Source organism: Rhineura floridana, chromosome 5 (assembly GCF_030035675.1).
Source record: "Rhineura floridana isolate rRhiFlo1 chromosome 5, rRhiFlo1.hap2, whole genome shotgun sequence".
Taxonomy (NCBI): Eukaryota; Metazoa; Chordata; class Lepidosauria; order Squamata; family Rhineuridae; genus Rhineura; species Rhineura floridana.
Window position 1 is genome coordinate 101,118,610 of NC_084484.1, and position 14,282 is coordinate 101,132,891.

At 42.8% G+C, this 14,282-nt stretch overlaps 1 protein-coding gene across 5 annotated transcripts in view; it reads left to right on the plus strand.

Moving 5' to 3' along the window:
• RUNX1 (RUNX family transcription factor 1) overlaps positions 1 to 14,282 on the plus strand; it is a 272,128-nt gene that overhangs the window by 234,221 nt on the left and 23,625 nt on the right. Inside the window, exons 8-9 of one of the 5 annotated variants that reach the window (XR_009762805.1) lie at positions 661 to 781; positions 1,538 to 1,589. The exons of the other annotated variants lie outside the window; for them this stretch is intronic. The gene's annotated coding sequence lies outside the window, so the exon portion shown is untranslated. Of the gene's footprint in view, positions 1 to 660; positions 782 to 1,537; positions 1,590 to 14,282 lie in introns of those variants that run through there. 5 annotated transcript variants of the gene reach the window in all.

The following is a 14,282-nucleotide window of genomic DNA, read 5'->3' on the forward strand; positions in this document are numbered from 1 at the left end:
CAATTTCTAACTTTCCCTGGTTCATGCTTCTCACATTCCATGTTCCTATTATGTATGTCATGCAACTCCAGACTCTCCTTTCACCTCTGTGTGCATCAGCCTCTGGGCTTCCTTTCTGCTTTGACCCAGCTGCATTATTAGTCACAGCGCTACTCGTACTTGTCCTTTGTTCTTCCCCAGTAGCAGACTGAGTGCCTTCTGACCTGGGGGTCTCGTCTTCCAGCACTATCTTGTGTTGCATTTTGGATACTCTTTTCGTAGGGTTTTCGTGGTAAGGGATATTCAGAGGTGGTTTACCATTGCCTTCCTCTGAGTTTGGATGCATCTTAGTCTGGTGTCCCAGCTTTGACCATTCCACCTTGGGTGCCCCTGCTAGGAGTCTAGCCTCTTGGTCTACTCCTAATGGCAATGCTCTCAGCTTCTTCGACACTCTCAAACCCCCTCACTATGTTAAAGTGTGCATCCTAGAGGGGGACACAACACTTGAACAGCCTTAAAAAAATATAGTGGAAGAAAGAAGTAGAGTGAAAGAAATGAGATCATACAGTCTAAATATTATTTGCATAAATCAGTTATTGGCATGGTGGTCTTATCTGTTTAACCTAAAGAAAAATCTTGCCTCCAAATACTTTGTTAAACCCAATTTTATCTCCGTTACAGATTTCAGTGCATGTGCTTGTGTGAGCCTATCCTGTTGCTTCCATTCATGACTCTCATGTCATCAAACCACCCACGCAGCTGCGGTTGGGGCTATCCAGCCAAAAATCATGAAACCCAACAGGTGGGTGTGACAGGAAAACAGCCACCAACAGGGCACAACTGTGAGCATGTTGCTGTATTACTGGTGGGGTCACCATAAGTAGGAATCGACTTGAAGGCAGTCCATTTCCATTTATTATTGTTGTTGTTGATGATGATATTGTTATTATTAAAACAACAACAAACAACAAACAATGATGATGATGACAACAACAACAACAACAATAATAATAATAATAGAAACCCAAATGAAGAGGTTCTCATAAGACTGTGTATGTGATGAATCTGGACAGGGGATAGGTACAAAGGAATACAAAGCCGCTTTGCGAGGGGATGATTTGCACCAGAGAAGTGGTATATCCACACACTCAACGCTTTCCTCATTTGTCAGTTCCCTGTTCCAAATCTGCCCCCCCCCCAATTGCTTCTCTTCATCATGTTCCATGCATGTGGTATTTGGTCTCATGAAAAAGGTGAGATTCATTGCATAAAGAGGCAGGCTGGAAAACTCACTTTCTGAGAAGAATAAAGGGAAGATGCTATGAAATCTGGTGCTTTGGTTGGCTGTGCTAGGAGGAATGGCCCTTTGCCTCTCTAGCTACAATATAGTCACAATGACTGTGTACTACCTCCAGCACTGGAGCCCCTGTGCCTCTGAATACCAGTTGGTGAGGAACATGAGTGGTGAGAGTGCTGTTGCACCCATGTCCTGCTTGTGGCATCTGGTGGGCCTGATGTTGTTCTCTGATCCAGCAAGTCTCTTCTTATATTTCTATAGGCTTTCAGATGTGAGACAGGAGGCAAAGGGCAGCTTCAGGATTGGGTTGGCTTTCAAAAGATTTCAGGTAAGAGGCAGGAAGTGGGCCTCTCTAAAGCCCCTTGTCACCTTTGAACAGTGTCAGTTGACAAGGCAGGCTGCAAACCCTTCCTGCACCCACTGGAGCTGTGGAATCTCCCTCACTATGGTCTGTCACCTTTCACAGGGGCCAGGGTGGGATTTTTTCATACCTGCCCTGCACGGCTAGCCTTATTGTTAGGCATGGTGAGGTGGCTGCCTCAGGCAGCTGATTTTGGGTGTCATGGAATGGCAGCAAATGGTTAGTTTTTTAATGTATTGTTGTTATCTTTTTTACTGCTAGGGAGGGAGGGCAGGTTGTGGGATATTCTGTGTCAGGTACCAAAATAACTTGACCAACCCTGGGTGTTATGTAGCTTCATTATTTCCTGCTGTGCATCAGGCAGAAAAATGTCTTGGGCCAGCCCCGAGTGGCCTTTGGGCAGCCAGGTTTTTTGCCTTTCTTTTCCTTGGTGGAGCTATTGCACATTCAGCTCAAACCAGACTGATCAGTTAGGTTGATTTGTACTGTTTGATACAATTTTGGCAGATGAATCAATGTAGAGACAAAGAAGGCCCCTGGATCAAGGAATTAGCAAGGGTTCTTGGACTTTAAACCATACCTAGGGAAAGGACAGGACAACATAGGCTGGGTGGTTCTGTCTGGGATGGAGAAGATATCAGTGGCAACTAACCATGGTGGCTAAGTTACACCTCCATTGTTGGTGGAAGTGTGCCTCTGAATACAGTTGCTGGGAATCATGAGCAGGGAGAGTGCAGCTGCACTCATGTCTTGCTTGTGGGCATCCCATAGGCCTCTGGTTGGCCACTATGAGAACAGGATATTGGATTAGATGGACTTTTGGTCTGATCCAGCAGGGCTCTTCTTAATATAGGTGTCACACAGCAGAGCTGGGCAGCTGTTATGCAGAGACCTGCTGCTCACCTACCAATCTTGTTGAAGTAAAGGCTATCAACCATTTGTTTCAGGGGAGCATTGCAGCTGGATAGTCAGGCCAGTTCCTCTGGACAGTTACAGTTGTTACAGTTATATGTGCTATTAGTTGTGGACTTTTTTTGTTTTTGGCAAGGCATCACAGATTGATTGCAGGTATACATGAAGATCCCTTCTGTGTTTGAACGCTCCCTGCCTCCACTGCCTTCTTGCATATGCTTGTTGTGAGTCTCTTTTATTCACAAGTATAAGAGGCTCACAAAAGGCGCATGCAAGAAGGCAGCAGAGACAAGACAGGGCCAACAGGGATGTGTTTGAACTAGTTGCTCCACCCAGGCTCTCATCTTCAGAAGGGAAAAAATGTTTCCACTAACCCAAACAAGCACAGTCTCATCTGCACAGACAGTCTGCAGGCACCTGCCCAAGAAGCCGATGGTTGGCTGGCACATCTGATTTATGGTGTGTGTGTGTGTGTGTGTGTGTGTGTGTGTGTGTGTGTGTGAGAGAGAGAGAGAGAGAGAGAGAGAGAGAGAGAGAGAGAGAGAGAGAGAGAGAGAGAGAGAGAGAGAGAGAGAGAGAGAGAATGTTAAGCCTTAAATTGTTGAGTCTCTGGCTGGCTGTGTTGGTATTGCTGGATGGCTGATGCATGTTTCAGCTGAAGAGCTGGCTCTGATACCAGGGTTGTTGGCTGTGAATTGGTTCCAGTTTCACACCTGTCTGAGACAATGAAGGCCTTGTTAGAGGCATTTTTTTAAAAAAATCTGTCATACATTTGGAAGAGACAGAGAACTTATAAAAAGAAGATAGAGGAAATACTTCCTTAAAGCATTTGTTTCCTGATGCAGCATTCCCTCATATGATGATTAGGCAAGGATGATGTCTGTTGAACTTATCTTGCTCTAAATGTAGATTTGCTCCTCCTAGTTTAAAAATATTAGAAAGGCCTTGTAGCTCTGTCCCCTTTAGCTTGATTGCTGCTACTTTATTTTCTTGACTGTTGGAAAATGAAGTGGCCCCTCTCAGCCCTTCAGGATGTCTCTTTTTATCTCCAAGGTTTTTTTTAAGTCTTACTGATTGCTCTTTTTAAAATACAACATTCTGTAACAGGACTCGGGAACCTGTGGCCAGATATTGTCAGACTCCAACTTCCATCAGCTCCAGCCAGCACTGATAATGGACCAGGATGATGGGAACTGTAGTCCAACAACAAATTCTATATAAGGCATATGCAAACTGGCACAGTTCCAGTGATCTCACTAGAAATCTTCCCATGTACTCAAAGCCAATATCTGACTGAGTGTCTTGACAGGGTGGACCAAATCATACAGTCAATGATGATGCACTCTACAGAGAGGAATTAAAAACTGCGATAGGTGAACATAAAGGCAAATGTAATAATATACCCTCTGTTGGTACTTGCATTTTCTTGTTTTAAAACACAGCAAAGGCCCTGAAGTAATGAAATGCAGACAGGAGCTTGATGTTATCTCACACCTTATAAACCTTCCTTAGAGTCCATTGGTGGCCAGTATCCAGAATGTTTGAGTTCAGAAATACTTGGCGGTGTTAAGTACAAGTGGCACATTCATTCTTCAGTAAACAGCATTTTGCTCCAGGGCCCAAATCTTTTAAATGCTTGCAAAGGCTGGTAATTGTCTGCTTTTGCCTTCAAGTATCTATTCTCAGCATTATCTGAGACAGAAAGATTCAGATGCGTTAGCACTCTGAAAAGGAGGGAGGGGGAGAAAGCATGCCCTGTTGTATGTTGCTTGCTTGAAAAGGGAAACTAACCCAAGACTTTAGATAATGCATATGTGGTGTGTGTGTGTGTGTTTTAACACATTGGTAGGGGGGAAAGCAATAGTACATAAGAACATAAGAAGAGCCTGCTGGATCAGGCTAGTGGCCCATCTAGTCCAGCATCCTGTTCTCACAGTGGCCAACCAGGTACCTGGGGGAAGCCCGCAAGCAGGACCCGAGTGCAAGAACACTCTCCCCTCCTGAGGCTTCCGGCAACTGGTTTTCAGAAGCATGCTGCCTCTGACTAGGCTGGCAGAGCACAGCCATCATGGCTAGTAGCCATTGATAGCCCTGTCCTCCATGAATTTGTCTAATCTTCTTTTAAAGCCATCCAAGCTGGTGGCCATTACCGCATCTTGTGGGAGCAAATTCCATAGTTTAACTATGCGCTGAGTAAAGAAGTACTTCCTTTTGTCTGTCCTGAATCTTCCAACATTCAGCTTCTTTGAATGTCCACGAGTTCTAGTATTATGAGAGAGGGAGAAAAACTTTTTTCTATCCACTTTCTCAATGCCATGCATAATTTTATACACTTCTATCATGTCTCCTCTGACCCGCCTTTTCTCTACACTAAAAAGCCCCAAATGCTGCAACCTTTCCTCGTAAGGGAGTCGCTCCATCCCCTTGATCATTCTGGTTGCCCTCTCCTGAACCTTTTCCAACTCTATAATATCCTTTTTGAGATGAGGCAACCAGAACTGTACACAGTATTCCAAATGCGGCCGCACCATAGATTTATACAACGGCATTATGATATCGGCTGTTTTATTTTCAATACCTTTCCTAATTATCCCTAGCATGGAATTTGCCTTTTTCACAGCTGCCACACACTGGGTCGACATTTTCATCGTGCTGTGCACTACAACCCCGAGGTCTCTCTCCCGGTCGGTCACTGCCAGTTCAGACTTTTTTTCAAGAACTATTTCAGTGCAAAAGATAGTAACATCGGTCATTATAGATGCTAGCATCTTGCTTTTCTGTAAGAGCATTGGAGAAATCTCTGTCATACTATTTTTAAACTTATTACATGTATGCCAAGCGGTAAGTAAGCGCTAGAAAGTGCTCATTGTGCAAGCAGTTGAAAATAAGTTTACTCTAACAATTTGCTGGGCATTGTTAATGCAGTGAAATAATTCCTGTATATGGGCAGGGTTGTTGTTCTTTTTAGTGCATGAACCATAGTGTTTGTGAGTGTCCTTTTTTCATTCTACAAATCATCTCACCAGTGGTCTGCACTCTGCATTCTTCCTGGTTGCCTGCGCTTCAGTTAAAGTCCAGCAGGGAAGACATCATGAGGTAACTCCGCCCATGGGGCTATTTCTCAGATCAGGAAGTACAGGCAGCCAGGAAGATTGTAGAGTGCTGGAGAAATGTTTACTGGAAAGGAAAAAAATGCATGCATCACCCTCAGTCACCTCACAACTACAAAGTAAGTTCATAACCGTGCAGTGACCGAAATTCTGCCATGAGAATGAGGAAAAGCGGAGGCTTCTTTCACAGAGGAAGAAAAGTTGGAGTACAGATTTCATCACAGCAATATCATATCCCTACTTCCTTAGTGTATGGACAGACTGTTCCAATGGATTCAGTTCTTTTGCTTGAGCCCTTACCACTTCTGTCACTGTTATCTTCTTCATGCCTTTTGCTTATTGCATTCTCCCTAATACCACAGATAATCCTGCCCCTGATCTCAGAGAGTCTGTTAAGAATAGATCTCAAAGGCACAAGTCTTGCTAAGAGTTTTTAACTCCATGGCTTATCGACCCATGCTTTCATCAATTTTCTGCGTGCAGGTCAAGAATCTATGTTTCTCAAGGGTCTCACTCTTTGGGGGGTATGTAATACTTCTCAGATGTTATCATTATAGCTGTGAAATTCACTTTTACTCCTGCAAAGTGGAAATTGATGTAAATCTCCAGTGCTTCCTCCTCCATCCATTTTACTTTATCAGGGTTTTCTTTGGCACCCAGGCCACATTCACACCAGACACTTATTCCACTATTATTCCACATTAAACAGTCATGGGTTCCCTCAAATAAATGTTTGGGAAATGTAGTTTGTGAAGGGTGCTAAAAGCTGTTAGAAGACTCCTGTTCCCCACACAGACAACTCTCATGAATGTCCTGGAAAGGGGAAATAGTTAAACCACTATGGCAAATTGTAGCTCTGTGAGGAGAACAGGGTTCTCCTAACAACTCTCAGCACCTTTCACAAACTACATTTCCCATGATTCTTTGGGGGAAGCCATGACAGTTGAAAGTGGAATCATAGTGGAATAAATGTCTGGTATGAATGTGGCCTCAGATAAAGTTCATATCTTTGCCTGAATGTTCTCTTATGTTTCTGCAGTATTGCCAGACATCTGTAGGCTGGATGGGGTTTGCAAAAACTCCATTAATCTTCTTTCTGTTGCAAGATAGCAGCCAGCCTCAAGTCCTTCGATGGGGCTTCTCTCAGCCACGTATTCAGCTGCCTGTACTCCTACTTTGGAAATCTGATTGGCCTCCACTTCTCCTACCTTGTAATATTTTAGCAGTTCATTCACATGAAGATCATGCTAAGAAGTTAATATAATGTTTTACTGCCAAACCAAAATAACTACTAACTGCTTCTGTTTGGAGCTCATCTCTCAGTCTGCTCTTGACTCCAAACACCTCCTCCAGGAATCATTTCTAAACTCTCTTCCCTAAGTTCCTTGCATGGAAGCATCTCTAAATTACAAGTCACTATACTCTGCGTTTAGAACTGCCTTTTTCATATATTATATGAACTTACCATGAATGTGTGTGTGGGGGGGATAGACAGACTCTGCTCCCTGATGTACACACACTTGCTGTACTTCTGAAAATATGGCCGTGTGTACAACTGCCTGTGTGGAGGATTCTACCCTAGACGTTTGGAAAATCTGGAATATCTGGGTGCCTAAATGTGTGAAGACTCTTCTCTGCATACAGTGGTATTCAGAGACCTTTCCAGACAGTACAATGAACACAAGTGCATGGAGAGGGGGGAGATTGACACCATTTAGCCACCCTCCACAAGTGTCATCATTATATGTGTGGATAATGGACAAATAAGGTTTATCAGAAGCAGTTTGGTGCTACCCTACCTGCCTGGTGGGTGGGTTGCTGTTATTTACCCAGAGAGCGAGATCAGCATGGTGCCAAAGCTTTGGGAGGAGTGCCCGACAGGCTCTACTACTGCACTTTCGACATGCCAACCTCCCCACTGCCTCACCCCTTCCCCTCTCCTTCCTGGTAAGCACAACAGTGACGTACCTACCTGCCTAGTGTGGCAGCTCCATCTCATCTAGTGAGCAATTTCTGGGTCTTACATGCTACTGATTCCTAGGACATGTTACATTTGCCAAAAGAAAATGCTATCTTTTGTTTTCATCTCTTTTTCTAAGGAATTTGGGCCCTGGGCAAGCTCCTGCTACATCTTATTGCTTGTTGTGCCAGCTCTTCCTCTTTCAGGCTGGCAGGGAAGGAGGGGAAGCTCTCAGCAATTTCTCACCACCACATGCTTTTCTATTTACATCTCTTCCCACTGTGCCCTAAGGGCTTCCCACCCTATCCCAAGGGCTTGGGCAGGATGTCATTTATTCTTATCTCTCCTTGTAACCTCACAGCAACTGTGTGTGTTGATAGTAGGGATGGAAAGATCTGTCAAGTTTGGTTCTCTCAGTTTCTCATTTTTCCAGTCAGAAATTCAGTTCTCCACATTTCTGCATCAATTTATGAACTTTTCTTTAATCTTTATGAAAATTCTTCAGCATTTTTGAGTGAATTTCTCCTAATAAACACATTCTGGTATGCAGTTTTAAATAATGTATACATGTGTGCAAGCACTTCCTCATAAAATAATGCATTTTTATATGTTATTGTCATGAATATATTTATTTTTAATGTACACTTTCCCCTAATATATGCATTTTTAAAAGCACTGGTTGGAGAACGAAATTGCAAAATTCGGGTAACTGTGAATTTTGAAGGATGGGTGTGTTTTGGTTCTCATATTGTTTTGGAAAATACAAATTTGATAGATTTGGCTTGAAAAGTAAATTTAATTGAATTTCTCTCCCATCCATAATTTCTTTATTTTATTTAGAGAAGAATATTAATTTGAGTTTTCCTTATACACACTAGCTTCTGGCTTTAGGTCCAGAGCTGGACAACCTATAGAAGTCAACCATAGAAAATCTTACTTTCTCCCCTATTTTCTCAAAATTGCTCAAGTGGATCGTTTGTTCACATTTGTCTTGGTGCTGCTGCATAGTCAGCTGTGAACTGCTCTAAAAGTGGCATCAAAACAACAGGCAACTAATAACACACACTGAACTGGTTGCAAAATACACTGGAGATGTATTTTAGCTTATGTTTTATGAACAAAGCACATTTTCTGGGGCTTAAAAAAAATCTTTAAAAAAACAAACAAAAGGGGATGACTCCTGCCATGACCATTCATAGGATTTCTGATATTTCATATTAGCTGACAGATTCAGGTTTTGATCAAAACAGGAAGTGCCAAAGGATTTCACAGGAGTAAGAGAACATTTCTTTAAAGATGTATAATTAAATAGATTTTTAGATGGTGTAGTGGCCCTAGCCTGACTGCAAGATAGGGAAGAGGTGTTTTTAATACAGATGTTGGGGCTTACTTCTCCTCATGTCATTTTGGCTGATCTGCTTTAAATCTGCCTCAAATGAATTCTTAGTTTGGTGTTGGTGCTTCCCCTACACCCCATAGATTTTTGCATAATTGGTGCCCATCTGCTTCCTTCCCATAGCATGCACATGGCCTTCTCTCAAAATTGCATTTTAATTGCAAGAATAAAGCTGAAATATTTAATATTTGAGAAAACGTCGTTCTTATCTATTGTGGTATCCATCTCTGTTTCAATGTTACTACTGAAAACGTCAGTGGTCCAACTGATTTTGTTTGTGATGTCACTGATCGTAAATGACAAAGGTTGCAGTACAAGCTCTTGGCTGGCAGTGGCAGGTCTTGGTGGAGCAATGGAGCCGCCACCACATCCATAGCCTTGCAGCTCGCACCAACCAGAACAGGGCAGGAAAAATGCCCCTTTGCTACCCCAGCTCCCAGGCTGGCACAGTGAAGAAGCCTCGATTGGACCCCGTTGTTGACCTATGATGGCTGCAGGGTCAACTTAGGATCCAGCAGGCCTTCTGCTGGTCCAGCCCACTCTCCAAAATCCCCCATGTTGGGGGTTTCTGCAGGCTACCAGCAGTGGGGTACTGCAAGCGATAGTTTTTGCCCATCTCTTGTTTGGGCAGATGCATTGGGGTGCTGCTTACTGTTGGGGCTTTTCTGCTGATTGTGGAGCTTTCCCACCAGCAGAGGCCTGCAGAGTCAGACAGGGCTGGGGGAAATCCTCCATCAAAATCCTGGGAAGGAAGAATCCATTCTATTATATGTGAACAGGGTATTTTTATTGTTGCTATAGAGGGATTATCATGCAGTGGCTAAAATATACTTGGGGCACACTTTCAGTGATTATGAATGAATTAATGAATGAATCTTTATTTTTACCCCGCCCTTTTCCCAAAACTGGAACTCAGGGCGGCTTACAAATAAAAACTACACATAGGTAAATAAACATACAAAAATATACAATTAAAATAGAATTAAACTATTCGCGACATTAAAACCATGAAATATACACTTAAGATACTAAGACAATTTAAAACATTAAGAATAGGACCATAGAACAATACAACAGACCTTATGAGGATTATGTGGAAAGTGTAATAGAACAGAAAACTTTATAGAGTGTGTGTCTACTCACAGAGCTTTATTCTTCAGTATCTGCTTTAAAGCAACTGCCCAATATCCCAATTTTAAACTCTTCATATTCAACAGACCTTATATGTAATATGCTTAGGATTGGGATAGTACTAACTGTTTTAAAGATATGCTTTACAGCATGTGAGGAAGACCTTATTTTTACCTTGTAAATCAAGGCTGAACTCTAGCGGGAATTTCGTTCTACTTTGCTTGATATCAGCCCCCCCCCTTCAAGGTGACCTCAGCTGTTAAACTCTGAAGGTTGCATTTGATATTACATTTACTTTTTCTAAGTCAATTAAGTGGACCAGGATGCCTTTAGATCATCAGAGGTCTGCTTATTACCAAAATATATTTTTTTTAATCATGATCTATACTGCAATTTAAAAGAATCTGGTTACATTTCATGTGGTGTCCTGGATAAGAGTTTGCGGGATGATAATCTGCTGTGGTGTAGAATGCCCCTACATGAAGTTCTTTTTATTAGTTTGTATTTCTCCCCCCCCCCGAGCTCTAGGGATGAGATCATGAAAGTGTAAACGGCTGTTATGTTCAAAGACATCTTTTATACCAGCAAAGCTTCTGACTGCCAACCTGTATTATTTAACTGTTGCAACCCTAATTAGTTCACATCAAGGTCAGTGTTTTGTAACAAATGAAGTGACTGTAAATTCCACAAAGAGAGTTTTCCTCCACAGAGAAATGGGAGAGAACCACTGAAGATATGAAATGTGAAATTGATAGGAACCCTTTATTTGTCTGCAAGCTACAGAACTTTAATATCAAATAATTAGTTTGCATCTTCAGGAGTAATCTTTCAGACACCTGAGGCAATGTTGTCACAGCTATCATCCTTCTCATGTCTGAAGATATTTTTTCACATCCATCTCTGCTGCTGGGAATTAGCATCTCATGGGTTTTTCAACCTTCCACTAAACACTAAAACATGTGCTCCATGCTGTGATATGAATTTAAGAAGGCTACGTGCTTTCATGATTTTTGTACATATTCCTCTATTCATTGTTCCTTTTCTTACACCAGTGATGGTGCACCTGTGGCCCTCCAGATGTTTTTGGACTCTGAATCCCATCAGCCCCAGCCAGCATGGCCAGTGGCCAGGGATTATGGGAGTTGTAGTCAAACAACATCTGGAAGGCTACAGGTTCCCCATCCCTGCCTTACAGTGTGAGAGGGGTTATAGAAGGGAGAATGGAAACATTGCCACCACTGTTACAAAACACATCAAACACTGGCCAGATGACATGTGACGTTATGTGCATGATGGCATTTAACGTGACTTAACATTTTTCTTCTAAATAACAGTTTGAGGAGGGTGGGGTGAAGAAGCAATTAGAGTTGGGCTTCTGGCACATGGGGAGAAGGGTGAACCCTTCCAACTACAGTTCCAATTACAGATTCCAACCATGGTCCCATTTAACATCCCCTTCAAATCCATTGGAACCTTCTGTCCCTCAGCTTACAGTATCTTTTGGAGAGCAATTTCATTATAACTTCAGTGGGGGAGGAAGAGTTAACCCCTTCCTGCATGTCACAGTCAAATCCTTATTGCTTCTTCCCTTATTATTTATTCTTATAAATAATTAGGGGGGGAAACAGTAAACATGTTAAATCTTGATCTCTCCCACACACACACACGCACCATCACCCTTGGTCAGTATTTACAAAAAAAACCCAAAACACAACCTAGACTGGGGTAACCAATGTGGTGCTCTACAGATGTTTTGGACTACACCTTCCATCATTCCTGACCATTGGTCATGAGGGCTGGGACTGATGATAGTTGTAGTGCAAAATATCTGGAGATTACCATATTTGGTACCCCTGCCCTATACACATTAAATGCAGTAATGCATCTGACATCATGTCTAATTTGGCTCCGCTTCTTGTAGATGACCGCTGGGGGTAGGGGTAGGGTTGGCAGATCCATTTGATGCCTTCATTCCTCTTTTAATCACCAGTGTTCAGTTATTTGATATAATTTCTTGTGGTTGTGGTCTTGTGCAGTCCATAACAGCTGAGTCAGCTGGCTTGACTGAATTCACCTTTCATCTGCAAGCTAGTCACACATCCCTAATTGGCTTCAATATGAATTAGGGGGAAGTACCTACAGGCATGTATTTAGGAGAAGTTTGCAATAAAGCCACATAATGAAGTATCAAGGAAAAGGTAAGGGATCCAGGTGATTTTAGAACCTGGGAAACTTTGGCAACAGGATAAGAAAGGCAGGAAAGAAACCAGCAAACTGTTTTCCAGTTTGTTTCCAGGCTCAATTCAGGGTGCTCACATTAGCATTTAAAACCTTAAACAACTTAGGCCCCAAAGACCTGACCCCACCAACTCTCTCAGATGTTAAGATCTGGGGGGGGGGTGCTCAGAAGTGTGAGAATGGTGGCCTGGGAGACGGCTTTCTCTGTGGTGGCCACTAAATTGCTTTCTTCCCAGAGATATGTGTCTAGCATGTACAGCTCTCATCACAAACTGAAGACTCACTTCTTTACCCTGGCCTTGACAGTTAAGGTGTTTTGTGTTGTGGGACCCAACTCTTTTGCTGAATTTATATTGTTTTGTTCCATTTGGAATGATTTTCTCTGTTTTTATAATTGTATATTCTATGGTTGTAACCCACCCTGAGGCCTTATGTTGAAGGGTGGGTAAGAAGTCTTACATATAAATAAGCACCCTTTCACAGCACATTTGAAAACAAACTTCACAGCACAAGAATTAGCTTATTTTTAAAAAAATGTAGACAAAAAACCTCACCAGTTATAAAGCAGAGGTGTGGGGTTACCCAGTGTTTTGCACTGAGTGCCACATGTACATCATGGGTGCCTTGTGCAATGGGCTCTGGACTCTCCTTTTGCATCTATGTGCGCATCAGCCTCTGGGCTTCCTTTCAACTTTGACCCAGGTGTGTCATTAGTCATAGCGCTACTCGTACATGTCCTTTGTTCTTCCCCAGTAGCTTGGTGAGTGCCTTCTGACCTGGGGGTCTCATCTTCCAGCACTATCTTGTGTTGCATTTTGGATACTCTGTTCATAGGGTTTTCGTGGTAAGAGATATTCAGAGGTGGTTTACCATTGCCTTCCTCTGAGTTTGGATGCATCTTAGTCTGGTGTCTCAGCTTTGACCATTCTGCCTTGGGTGCCCCTGCTAGGAGTTGCTCTCAGCTTCTTCAGTACTCTCAAACCCCTCACCACATTAAGGTATGCATCCTAGAGGGGGGCCCTTGGCTACCATGGGAAATAAAGATCTCGAGGCAGGAGGCTGTCATGTAAAGGAAGAAAGCAAGTGTCCCTCAGAAGAGATTCATTCCTCAGGTAACGCTTCTAGGACCATGATTTGGCAATCAGGAACACAGAAAGAAGTGTTTGTGGTGAGGATGTTGACAACCTGGGCGTCTGCCCTGCCTGCTGCAAAAGTTGTGGATATCATGTGCTCCACAATTGGGCGTTTAGGATAGCAGGAATCAGAAGTCCTGGTGCACTACCAACATTAAGTAATATATGCATGAGGTCCTGAGGGGGGAAATGTAGATGGCAAGGTAAGAAACTGAAGTTTAGGGCCTCCAAGGTAGCATTTACAGAAATAATGTAGCTTCCACAGCCAGTCAGCTAGACAGGCAAAGCTGTGGAGTCTGTGAGAAGCATGGATGAGACAGTGGTGTTAAGAGGAAAGTTTTAGTATTTAGGCACTGGGGTATATTTTGTGATGGACTGAGGATGTACAAAAGAGACTGAGTTCTGATTTCTAGGGAAAAGCCAGCAAGAGCTGGGAAGCATCCAATGCAAAACAACTCAACCCTTACGAAATGATAGCATAAATGCTTCAGGTCCTCAGAATGGGGATAGGGTTACTTTTGTTAATGGATATTCAGAAACAAATGTCAGCCGCTTAATGAAACTAAAAAAACAAGGGTGTAGTCATCCAGGGATCCCTTTTGGGGGGACAGGGTCCCAACAGGGTCCCTATGTATGAGCCAATCAACATGAAAGGGGAGCATGTTGGCCACTAAGAAGATTCTTCTCACTTGGCCAGCAACATGCCTCCTTGTCCTTTCATGCTAATTGGAGCAAATCAGGAGATGAGTCAGTAACTGAGAAGAC